A 10,309-nucleotide genomic window follows, 5' to 3' on the forward strand; every position below is an offset into this window, starting at 1 on the left:
CTTGCCATCTCTCCGCACGTCAACGATTTGACGTCCGGTTTCTTCTACCCTGCTGTAGCATGTAGGTTAGATGCTTGCAATTTCATCTATCCCTCATGTTCCAGTGTATTCTTTGCTGCCCGTCCCACCAGATTTCTATTGGTTGCTGCTCCATTCCTGTATTGTAATCCCTCAATTTGCAGTTTTTGTAGATCAATTTACTTCATCGATGATGTTTAAAAAAGTATAAAATATTATTTGCCTCTGGATTGCTAGTTGGATGCTTCTCGATCTATCCCTTGCTTGTAATTTCTTTGATTTGCATTTTTTCTATTATTTGTTAACTCCAGAACTATAAAGAGGAAATTAATAATATGGCATTATTCATATTAAAAATCACTTCTCAAACATAATATCTCAGACCAAAAAAAATCTTGGAGTACACTCAGAAGATAATTATTAATAATTATACTTATAGTGTATACACTTATACTGATTTTCTTATGGTCATTACTGGCCAACTAAATTGAAATCATCAATAGACTATACATATCTCTACTATTAAAGGGGGATCTGCCGTCGTGATGGTTCGACCACGACAGACCCCCCTCGTTAGCACTGCCACCGTTAGCAGTTCCACCGATTTTTTTCGTTCCTGCATAAACCGATCGATTAAATATAGAAAAAAAAACATCTCATCCCTCATTGCTTACCCCGAACCGGCCGAACCGCACGCACGTCCCCGTCCCTATCTCTCTGCCTCGCCCACGTCTCGCCTCTCCCGTTCAAACCTGCGTCAGGTCGTCGCCGCCGCTCCCCTCGATCCATTGGCTGCGCTTGATCCCGCGGGATCCGCCCCCCGTCGGTGCGGTAGAGATCCACCATGGAGGCCATGGAGGATGGCGGCATGGCTCCGGGAGGCGGGGAATGCCGGCGCTCCACAGCCATGGCGGGTCGGCCTCCTGGGAAGAACAGATGAAGGAGAGAGAGGAGGTGAGTTGGAGAGAAGGCACATCTCCGGGAGGCGGGGAACGCCGGCGCTCCACGGCCATGGCGGCTTGGCCTCCTGGAAAGAACAGACGAGGGAGAGAGAGGTGAGTTGGAGAGAAGAGAAGCAGAGCAGGGCGACACGGATTCCTTGTTCTGGTCTGGCGACGGCTCCGGTCGGCTGATCCAGGTATGTGTCCCGACTCCTCTCCTCCCTGTAAAAACAGATCGAGCAGCGGCTCTCCCGATCCGTGCTTCACTGGGGTTGCGTGGTTAGATCTATATTGCTCCTATGAAGGCGTTGGTGCAGGAGAAGATGCGCGACTGGAAAGTGAAGCTGGGCTCGTTGGGGATAAATTGCTTGGAGATGACAGGTGATAGCGAATACTGCAAAGGCCATACATGATTCCGATTTGATCCTCACCACTCCTGAGGTATATGTCACTACTTGTTTTGCATCATATGATCTACATAAACCTCTGCTTCTGCAAACTATTTCCCTATTTTTCCCAAGCAACATTTGCGTGCAAAAGCTTGATTCTATGAGTCGTAATGGAATAAGGGATGGAAGATTGGGTTTCTTCAGTGATATTTCTCTGGTCCTTATTGATGAAGTTCATATTCTCAATGATCCACGTGGAGCTGCTCTGGAAGCAGTGGTCAGTAGAATAAAAATGCTTTCTCGACCTGGCAACATGAAATCTGCTCCATTGGCAAATGTTCGATTCATAGCAGTTTCTGCAACTATCCCTAATGCTGAGGATATATGTTAGTAAAAACGTGAATTAGATTGACCATTTCCAAAAACACATGTGTCATTCAGCCCATGGATAACCACTGTTGCTGCTGGAGATGATGACTGCAGATACAAGAATCATTTGATACTAGGAAATGGAAAGCGTATTGGTAGACTTGGAGTACCACGTAAGTTCATTTGGATATTTGGTGCATACTATGTTACAAGAAATATCCTGCATTTGTAACATGTAAACAGTATCTTGGCTCTCTCTTTTTTGCCCTGGAAAATGATGTAGTCCCACTGGTCTCTGCATCGATTAATGCATGTTGTCATAACAGTATCCTTGGCTATGCCCCACAGTCATTTATAGTGCTAATGGCCACACATGAACTCTACCATGAGTTCCCGTTATACTAACCAAGACTCTTATGGAATCCTAATATACTACTTAAGTACTTATCCAACATCTTTTATCTGATTGTGAAAATACTTTGGTTGGAAGATGCATTATGTGTTTTGTTCTCTTTGTAGGCTCTTGATTGCAGAGTTGTAGTCCTCCTGGTGTAATCTTGCAATAACATTCAACAAGTCCATTTTATAGTACTCTGACTGGTGTTGGTATTCTGACAATTAACTATACACTTCTACCTGAAAATTATCTCATCTGATTACAGCTGCAACACATGGAAATAAATCATTTGGCCTGATTTCTGCTACTGATGCTCTGTTGGGTCTATCTTCAACCAAGTACAGTGCGCTAGATTGTCAAGGCCAGAACTCTTAAATAAGAGGAAAGTTCAGGGGAAAATTCTGTTGTGTGGCTATTCTTTTAATTATATTTCTGGGACAGCTTCAATCAAGAAAGTGTCTCAAACAGCCACGAGTCTAGGTGCTGCTGGCTTTGTTGTTGTTGTAGAAGATAGTTACCCAGGGACAAAGTTTGATCTTGTGCCTGTCAATATTCCTGGGATTCTCATCACAGATGTCAGCAAAACAAAGGTATTTTATCTCCAATGGAGCCTATTGTGCAGATATGTACGGACAAACACCATTTGTAAAAGTAGATGCGACATGTACTACAAGTGTGAAGTAGATCAGCCTGTTTATTTGTTTTCTCAATAAGCGACTTAGAAGCCTGAATAAAAAAGTTAACATACAACAGAATTGTTCTCAAATATCAAAACTAACTGGCAGGTACTTCCAGAGCAGTAATGTAGACCATACCATGTATGCACTGCTGCTATTGTAGGATGACATTGCAAATGAGAAAATTTGTTTAAAGTACCCATGCATGTTAAGTTCTATAATTATTTTTCTGATACATCACAATGACATTAATTTTGGCCATGTAGGATCTTATAGACTACTACAACTCTTCTACAACAAGAGACTGGGCTGGACGGGCTACAACGTTCCAAGCAACAGTCGGTATCGCAAATGGTTTGGCACCAACATTGTTCAATTCAGCTCCCTAGGTCGCGTTGTTCTCTTCCCGAGGGCCTAATGTAAAAGGTTTTAGCTTTCAAGATGCTGATGTTGTTAAACCTGATATACTCGCTCCTGGAAATCTTATATGGCCTGCGTGGGCGCCTAATGGAACACATCAAGCAAACTACGCCGGTAAGTTTTTGCAATAGTTTTTCCCTTAGTGGTAGCAGACAAGCTTGTTTGCATGTTATGGTCAATCAATTATAAAAATCTCTACTATTAAAGGGAATATGCCGTCATGATGGTTTGACCACGACAGATCCCCCTTGCTAGCACTGCCATCGCTAGCAGTTCCATCAATTTTTTTCCGTCCTTCCATAAACCGATCGATTAAATACAGAAAAAAACATCTCATCCCTCATTGCTTACCCCAAACCGGCTGAAACGCACGCACGTCCCCGTCCCTATCTCCCCCTATCTCTCTGCCTTGCCCACGTCTCGCCTCTCCCATTCAAACCCGCGTCAGGTCGCCGCCGCCGCTCCCCTCGATCCATCGGCCGCGCCTGATCCCGTGCGATCCGCCGCCCGCCGACGCGGTAGAGATCCACCATGGAGGCAGTGAAGTTGACTACCAAAGTTCTTGGTATGATTCAGGCTTCTTGTTATTTTAGTATCTGGATGAGCATATGAGTGCATAAGAAAGATTGACGTCGTACTTTGGCAACCCATAAGGTGTTTATCATGAAGCTACTTGAACTTTTCTTATGCTCTAGGCCAACTGTTGTGCTGGTCCGACATAGTGAAAGTAATACTCAATCTATTCTTTTTTTTGTCTTGCCATAAAGAATTGATACCCTTCTAGATCTTATCAATTATATTGAAAGCTTTGTATACCATGTGCTTCAAATTTTGGTTTAATCGTGTTAAAGCAAGAGAAACATTACTCATGGTCGAGTCCATCCTCTGCATTGAAGGGGTGCAAATTTTACCAGTCATAAAATCATGTTAAAATAGATCTTTACTTTGTGCTGCTAAAAATTTAGGAGCATGTGGATTTTCCCTAACAATTTGATAGAAGTTAACATCTCTGATGATATTTAGTACTGTCAGCCATTGGTGTGTTTTCCCTAATTAATAATTATTTCATGGTGCTATTTAGGTTATGCTCCAGCGAAAAATGACTTCCTCTTCAAGAGAGTACGCATAATTCCTGTCCTATAATGTTTGTTTTTTCGAAATTCTAGGGCCGGATTAAGGACGGGTGTTCGGATATATTCTATCATACTTTATGCACAACATTTTCTTCTAAAAATATTGGACACTGTTTGGATAATTTTTTAAAACTTAATTTCCTTTGTTTCTTTCACTTTCAGAGGCTACAAAGTTTCATTTTCGGTAAGTCATATCTCCTCATCTGTCAATTACACTGCCTACTGCCCATAAGTTAAATTGTCAAAATTGAAGTGCTCAAAATAGAAAGTGAATATTGTATACAGATATACTGATGAAACATTCAAGAGGGAAGTCTGCACTTGTTTTCTGTTCTACAAGAAAAGGTGCACAAGAAGCAGCACGGTGCCTCTCACAAACTGCAGGGTCTCTTGGCTATTCAAATCCATTCATGAAATCTATGTAGCAGTATGAACATCTACGAGAGGCTTCCTTAACCTGTAGTGACAAGCAGCTGCAGTCTTGTATCGTACATGGAGGTCATGTTGAATCTTGTTCTCTGGGACATGACCTTCCTAATTTTGCTACCGATTACAATGTTTTTGTCTTCTTATATGGACACTCATGTTAGGTGTTGCCTAAATTTACACTGACATAGTCATATTTCGAAATTTCAATTGGTTTCATAATGGTGGTCTTTGCTTAAAGGATCAGAGTCTTGTTGAGGGGCTTTTCCTGAAGGGTGATCTTCAAATTCTATGCACGACAAGTACTTTGGCACGGCATCAACTTACCTTCACATATAGTAGTGATAAAGTCGACACAATTTTTGTGAGAACTTTTTTAATGTGAAAGCATTTCTACCAACTTTTTTTAATGTGAAAGCATTTCTACCTACCCTATGAACTTTTTTATGATATTTTCTGATTTTTATACATTTTGTAGCAACAAAGAGAAGGGATCTTATGTATAATATGAGAGATCCATGGTTCTCCAGGTGTTCTACTAAGTCTCAGTTGCTCCTGCAAAATAACATCTTAACAAACAAAGGATAAGCACCACCAAGCATTTATTTGCTATGCATTTTTTTCCTTACAGCCTAATATACATGTTGCCTAAGGTGTTTTTACTTGCTTACCTGATTAATAAATGAAAAAAAATAATAGACAGGTTAACAAATTTAGCTCAGGCCTCGTTAATATCGATATAATTATATGTGAACTGTCCTTTGAATAACATAAGTTGGTTCTGACTTTGTTCCCGCAAATGATCGGATATGCTAAATTATTTTTCATGTATACAAGGATTTGGTTATCCTGTAATGCATTACCGTATTTATTTAAAGTTATTTACATTTTGTAATTCAAATAGGAAATGATGGTATGTGATAATGCCCTTGCTTCTGATAGAGCCTTTTTTTGTCACCTCACAGATGTGTGGGAGGGATGTCCGTCCACCATTTGATGATACTGGAGCATTCGTAATTATGACAAGAAGAGAGACAATAAATTTTATGTGTTTTCCTCTCTTTTCCTCTCTTGTTAATTCTGAAATACCATTGTCAGGAAAATGATTGATTGTAACAAGCACATATGTTGAAGCATATACAACATTGTTTCTTACCGCATAAACTTAATTTCCCCTCATGTTGTTGACTTTCAGTGTTGAACCTAAATAAGTTTTACGATCTACAGATTATAGTTACAAGCCAAAAAAGCTTCAAGAAGGTATTTTACAATAATATTCATGTGATGAGCTAGCGACAGTCCAGTTTCAGATTATTCTTTGTGCAAGTGTTTTTTAAAAGAATTATCTATGCACATGTTGGTTCACTGCACTCACTAATAGTTTCCTACATAGAAACCTCTGCTGCACACTCAGGTTTAGAAGACAGAGCCAACCTTCTATTCTACGCCTTAAGAAAATAGAGCAATCAGCAGTACCCATGAATACGATAGGAATAAAGAGTAGAGAAGATGACACACACTTTTTGGGATGTTTCATAGAGAGTTGGACGTGCATCTCTGTCTAAATTTATAGTTACACAACAATGTTGAGCATTTATTTGGGGGCCAATATACTTGAACTTGTATGAGTTTTGATCAAGAATGTACCGGTATAAATTATTATTGACTTGCTTATGTTCAACTCAAATTTAAGTATGAGTCGCATGTATTTTGTTTTAGTGATACACTGTATAGGACAAGAAAGTATATGGTGATATTTTATGTGATGGACGCTTTCAGTGGAAGGATTGTAATGGAGGGGTTGCTAGGGTGATAGAACCTATTCATTGGTTGACGACGACGAGAAACAAGGGATTTATTACGATGGCGGCGAGACAACTGATAAGGTTGGGTCGGACTCAACAGCTAGAAATAACGGTGAGCAACATAAGTTTGTTATTCCGTGGCAACGCACGGGTGCTCAACTAGTAAATTATAAATGTGTGATGTTTTACTTGTCAGCTCAAACGACAAGGAAGTTAACGAGGGCTGGTCATATCTAGTGCCCGAAGAAGTTAAACAGGATCGCTACCTACAGGAGTATGGATTATTCTTAAAAGTAATCATTCTGTTTCCTGGAGAAGTTCCCACCATTTCCCTAGCCTTGCATATTGCACACATCACCATCTTGGGTCTAGTAAACAAAAACTACAGTAAACTACAATGTTAATAAGATCTCATTTTATATGAGAGTGTGTCTTCAATACAAAAATTGTGTACTCTGTATTCTAAAAATATTGCACACTATGTGTTATTCTCTTCCTACCATACACTTGCAGGATCAGGTGTACTAAACAACAAACCAGTAAGTTATCTTTTAAAACAAATTGCGAAGCACATGAGTAAACTTACTCTAGTTTCTCATAAGCATCATGTTTAGAGCAAATGATCTCTATGTATAAAAGGAAGTCATCTTCTTTGAAACTTCATAAACTCCTAGCATCTAGAAGGAATGTAAAATCATAACTGGCAATTATTTTCATGCATAAAAATGAGGAGAAAATAAATACGTTATTTGACTTAACATCAAAATATTGTACCAAACACACTTTGCAAGTTTTGAAAATGGGAACACGTCCAAAATGGGGAAGTTTTATGGTTGTGGAGGAAATGATTCAGATATAGTTCTCGAGTGAAATAAAGTCTCCATGGGTGATGAAATCCACTACTTAGTATTTTTCTCTGGCCTTCAATACAAAAACAGTCAATAGTAGACTAATCCTTCCTCAAACTTTATGGAGGTGTTTGGATTAGAGAGTGGTAATGTAAATGGTAAGGCAGATCATGCTGGTAAAGGAAACGTAACGGACAAATCTATGTTTTGTTTGGTTGATGCATGTAAAGTAATCAGAGTTATGGTGTCTCTTGCGGGGTCGTCAGTCGTCTCGGCCGGTGAGGAGACGGGGAGGAGAGTATACAAGGGAGGAGGATGAAGAACTGATGGTTGATGACAGAAGGACAGGAGGAGTGAGGGAGCGTGCACCTTGCAGCAAATAGTCCGACCGACGACGAGGGCGAGTTGGGACGACTTGCACGAGGTGTCGACCAGGAGAAGGCGTGCGCTCGGTTGCTCGTCAGCCATCGGAGATGGGAGGGAGGTGGCTACGAAGGGGATCGGGAGAAGGGGGAAGGAGGTGGCGTCGACTCTGGAACGGGATCGAGGTGGCAGCAGTGCTGGTAAAGGAGGAGGGGATCATGGAAGAAGAGGTACTTGTGGTAAGGCAACCTTTACTGGAGGGGTGTGGGTGGTAACGATTGATAGGTGGGCTGGAAGCATTTATGGAGGTAGCCAATTATGACCCATACATACCAAACACGCGTAACGTTTTGGGTTTACGCTGTAATCAGGTTACGGGGATTTTCTCCCGAAACAAACACCTCCTATATCTTTAAAATCTAGATATTCTATTGAATGTCATTGATCCCTCTAGAGTACCACCCTGTAAAATTACACATGTGTTAAAAACTATGTCTCGTCATGCGATATTAATGGCCCAAGCCAACATTGTAGAACTTACTTTCCGGTAACCACGAGGATAAAATAACCAATATCAATAACCACATTACCAAATTAACAAATATCAATAACCACTCTATAGTGAAAAATATCAATAACCACATTACCAAATCATTATAATTAGATACATCATAAAATATATTTTCACATTTCATTTATTTTGTATTGTAGAGTTGTTGATATATTTTGATATAAACATTAGTCAACTATAGAAAAGTTTGACTTTTGGAAAACGCTAATATACATTATATTTTCGAACAGAGGGAGAATGCCATAAGTAAATATATTTTTGATCAAAGCAATACATTTTCCTTGTCCTTGTCATGTTTTAGTCTGAAGATAGATTTGAGAAGTGATTAGGATATGATGTGATGGCATCTTATGACTAGTTTAGCTGTATATAATTTTCTCCTGTCGCCTCTATTAACTATGATTCTCTATGTACTATTTTTAGAATCTCGTTAACCCAGAGCATATTCTTGGAGACAGAACTCTGGAAGTGAAGATAGCGACTCCTAAGGTAAATATTAGCCAAAAAGTATAAAATCTTATCTACCGTATGCAGCATACAACAGATCTTCAGTGCCAAGGCTTTTCTTGTTTTGCCTTTTTTGGTAACAATGTGATGAGTTCTAAACACAGGAAGAAATGCGAGCTCCAGGAAACAAGAAAGCTACTAGGATATTTGTTGCTGAGATTCCATAGTCTGTGGATGATTCAATGTTTCCCATGTCAGTCCTAGTACACATTTTGTTATTGTTGATTTACCCAACCTTTAATGTATGAACTTGTCTAAGCGTTGAGATTGTTTGGACATCCATTTTCAATCTTTTGGAGAAATAACAAATCTTTATATGCCCAAGGCGAGGAGGTTAAGCTGATACGAGATATATAGTATTCTAGATCAAAGTGTCATCATATAGTTTTGCTCATGTTAGTGTATTTACTAACTCTAGTAATATACGAAAAACAAAAGCAGTTGCTGACTCGCATAAATTTTCTGTATGTTAATCTAGGATTCGATGAATGTGTGCAACCTTTTCTTTTTTGATAGTACATTGAAGATATTTCCAGCCAACTTCTGCACTATTTTAGTGGAAGTTACTTGTCATGTTAAAGATCAATGTAACATCCCAAACTTTGGAATGTTATTTTAATAATTAAATGATTGATTGTTTGAATAAATTTGAGTGAGATTTGAAACTCTTTGAAACTTTTGAGTGAGAGGGAATAAAATGATTTTCCCCTTTTGATTTTGAATTCAATTTCATCCAATCAAAACCATTCACATAAGATGACATGACTTCTTCCAAATAAAGGATTTGAAAAGTGGAATTTAAAACTATTGAAAAGTTTCTATTTAATACGTGGCCCTATTTTAAAGTTTAAATGGATTCCAATTCCTTTGCCCAAATTCAAAAACAAATGAGAGGAGGAACATAACCCTTCATGTCAGGGTATTTTTGTCAATTGTTTTGAGCCATACAACCCAAGGGGTAATTTGAAAAATATTTGCAAAACGAAAATAAAACAATTTAGGGATTTTCTGAAAAACTTTTTTTTGATGTATTTATTTTGGCCGTGGAAAAATGTTCACCTTATTGGATTTGTTTTCTTGATAATTTTGATATATAATACTCCTATATTTGGAGTTATATTTATTTTCCTTTTTATGTTTACTTTCTAGTTTTCAAATAACAGGAATAAATCGCTTTAAAAGGAAAAACCATCGCAGCTCATTAGAGCCTGGGCCTCACTCCACAGGTCGTCTTCCACCTCGCGTTCAACTTACTCCAGATCATTGCTGGAAGACCATGTCCGCGATCCTCGCGCCAGGTGCCCCCTTCTTTCCTCTACTCCCGCGGAAGCTTCCTCCCCTCTAGATCCTTCCCTTCCCGCTCCTCCCCATCATTAAGACGCATTAATGGCCGAGATCACCGTCGCAAAAAAATCGGCCATGACCGGAGTGACATGCCCTTGCTG

At 39.4% G+C, this 10,309-nt stretch overlaps 2 long non-coding RNA genes across 7 annotated transcripts; both read left to right on the forward strand.

Annotated features, from left to right (window-relative positions):
- The first annotated feature begins 744 nt into the window (after positions 1 to 744).
- On the forward strand, positions 745 to 4,842 carry LOC123407457. 6 transcript variants are annotated; one of them, XR_006612615.1, is made up of 5 exons: positions 745 to 1,400; positions 1,790 to 1,890; positions 2,380 to 2,704; positions 3,058 to 3,325; positions 4,293 to 4,842. It is a non-coding gene; the product is annotated as an uncharacterized LOC123407457 (long non-coding RNA). The 6 variants fall into 6 exon arrangements; XR_006612613.1 differs by lacking the exon at positions 1,790 to 1,890 and having other exon boundaries at positions 745 to 1,156; positions 1,265 to 1,400; XR_006612614.1 differs by lacking the exon at positions 1,790 to 1,890 and having other exon boundaries at positions 745 to 1,156; positions 1,277 to 1,400.
- Positions 4,843 to 4,852: 10 nt separating this feature from the next.
- LOC123407456 lies at positions 4,853 to 9,188 on the forward strand. The gene is made up of 5 exons (XR_006612610.1): positions 4,853 to 5,134; positions 5,249 to 6,687; positions 6,772 to 6,868; positions 8,781 to 8,846; positions 8,969 to 9,188. It is a non-coding gene; the product is annotated as an uncharacterized LOC123407456 (long non-coding RNA).
- The last annotated feature ends 1,121 nt before the right edge of the window (positions 9,189 to 10,309 follow it).

Source organism: Hordeum vulgare, chromosome 7H, assembly GCF_904849725.1.
Source record: "Hordeum vulgare subsp. vulgare chromosome 7H, MorexV3_pseudomolecules_assembly, whole genome shotgun sequence".
Taxonomy (NCBI): Eukaryota; Viridiplantae; Streptophyta; class Magnoliopsida; order Poales; family Poaceae; genus Hordeum; species Hordeum vulgare.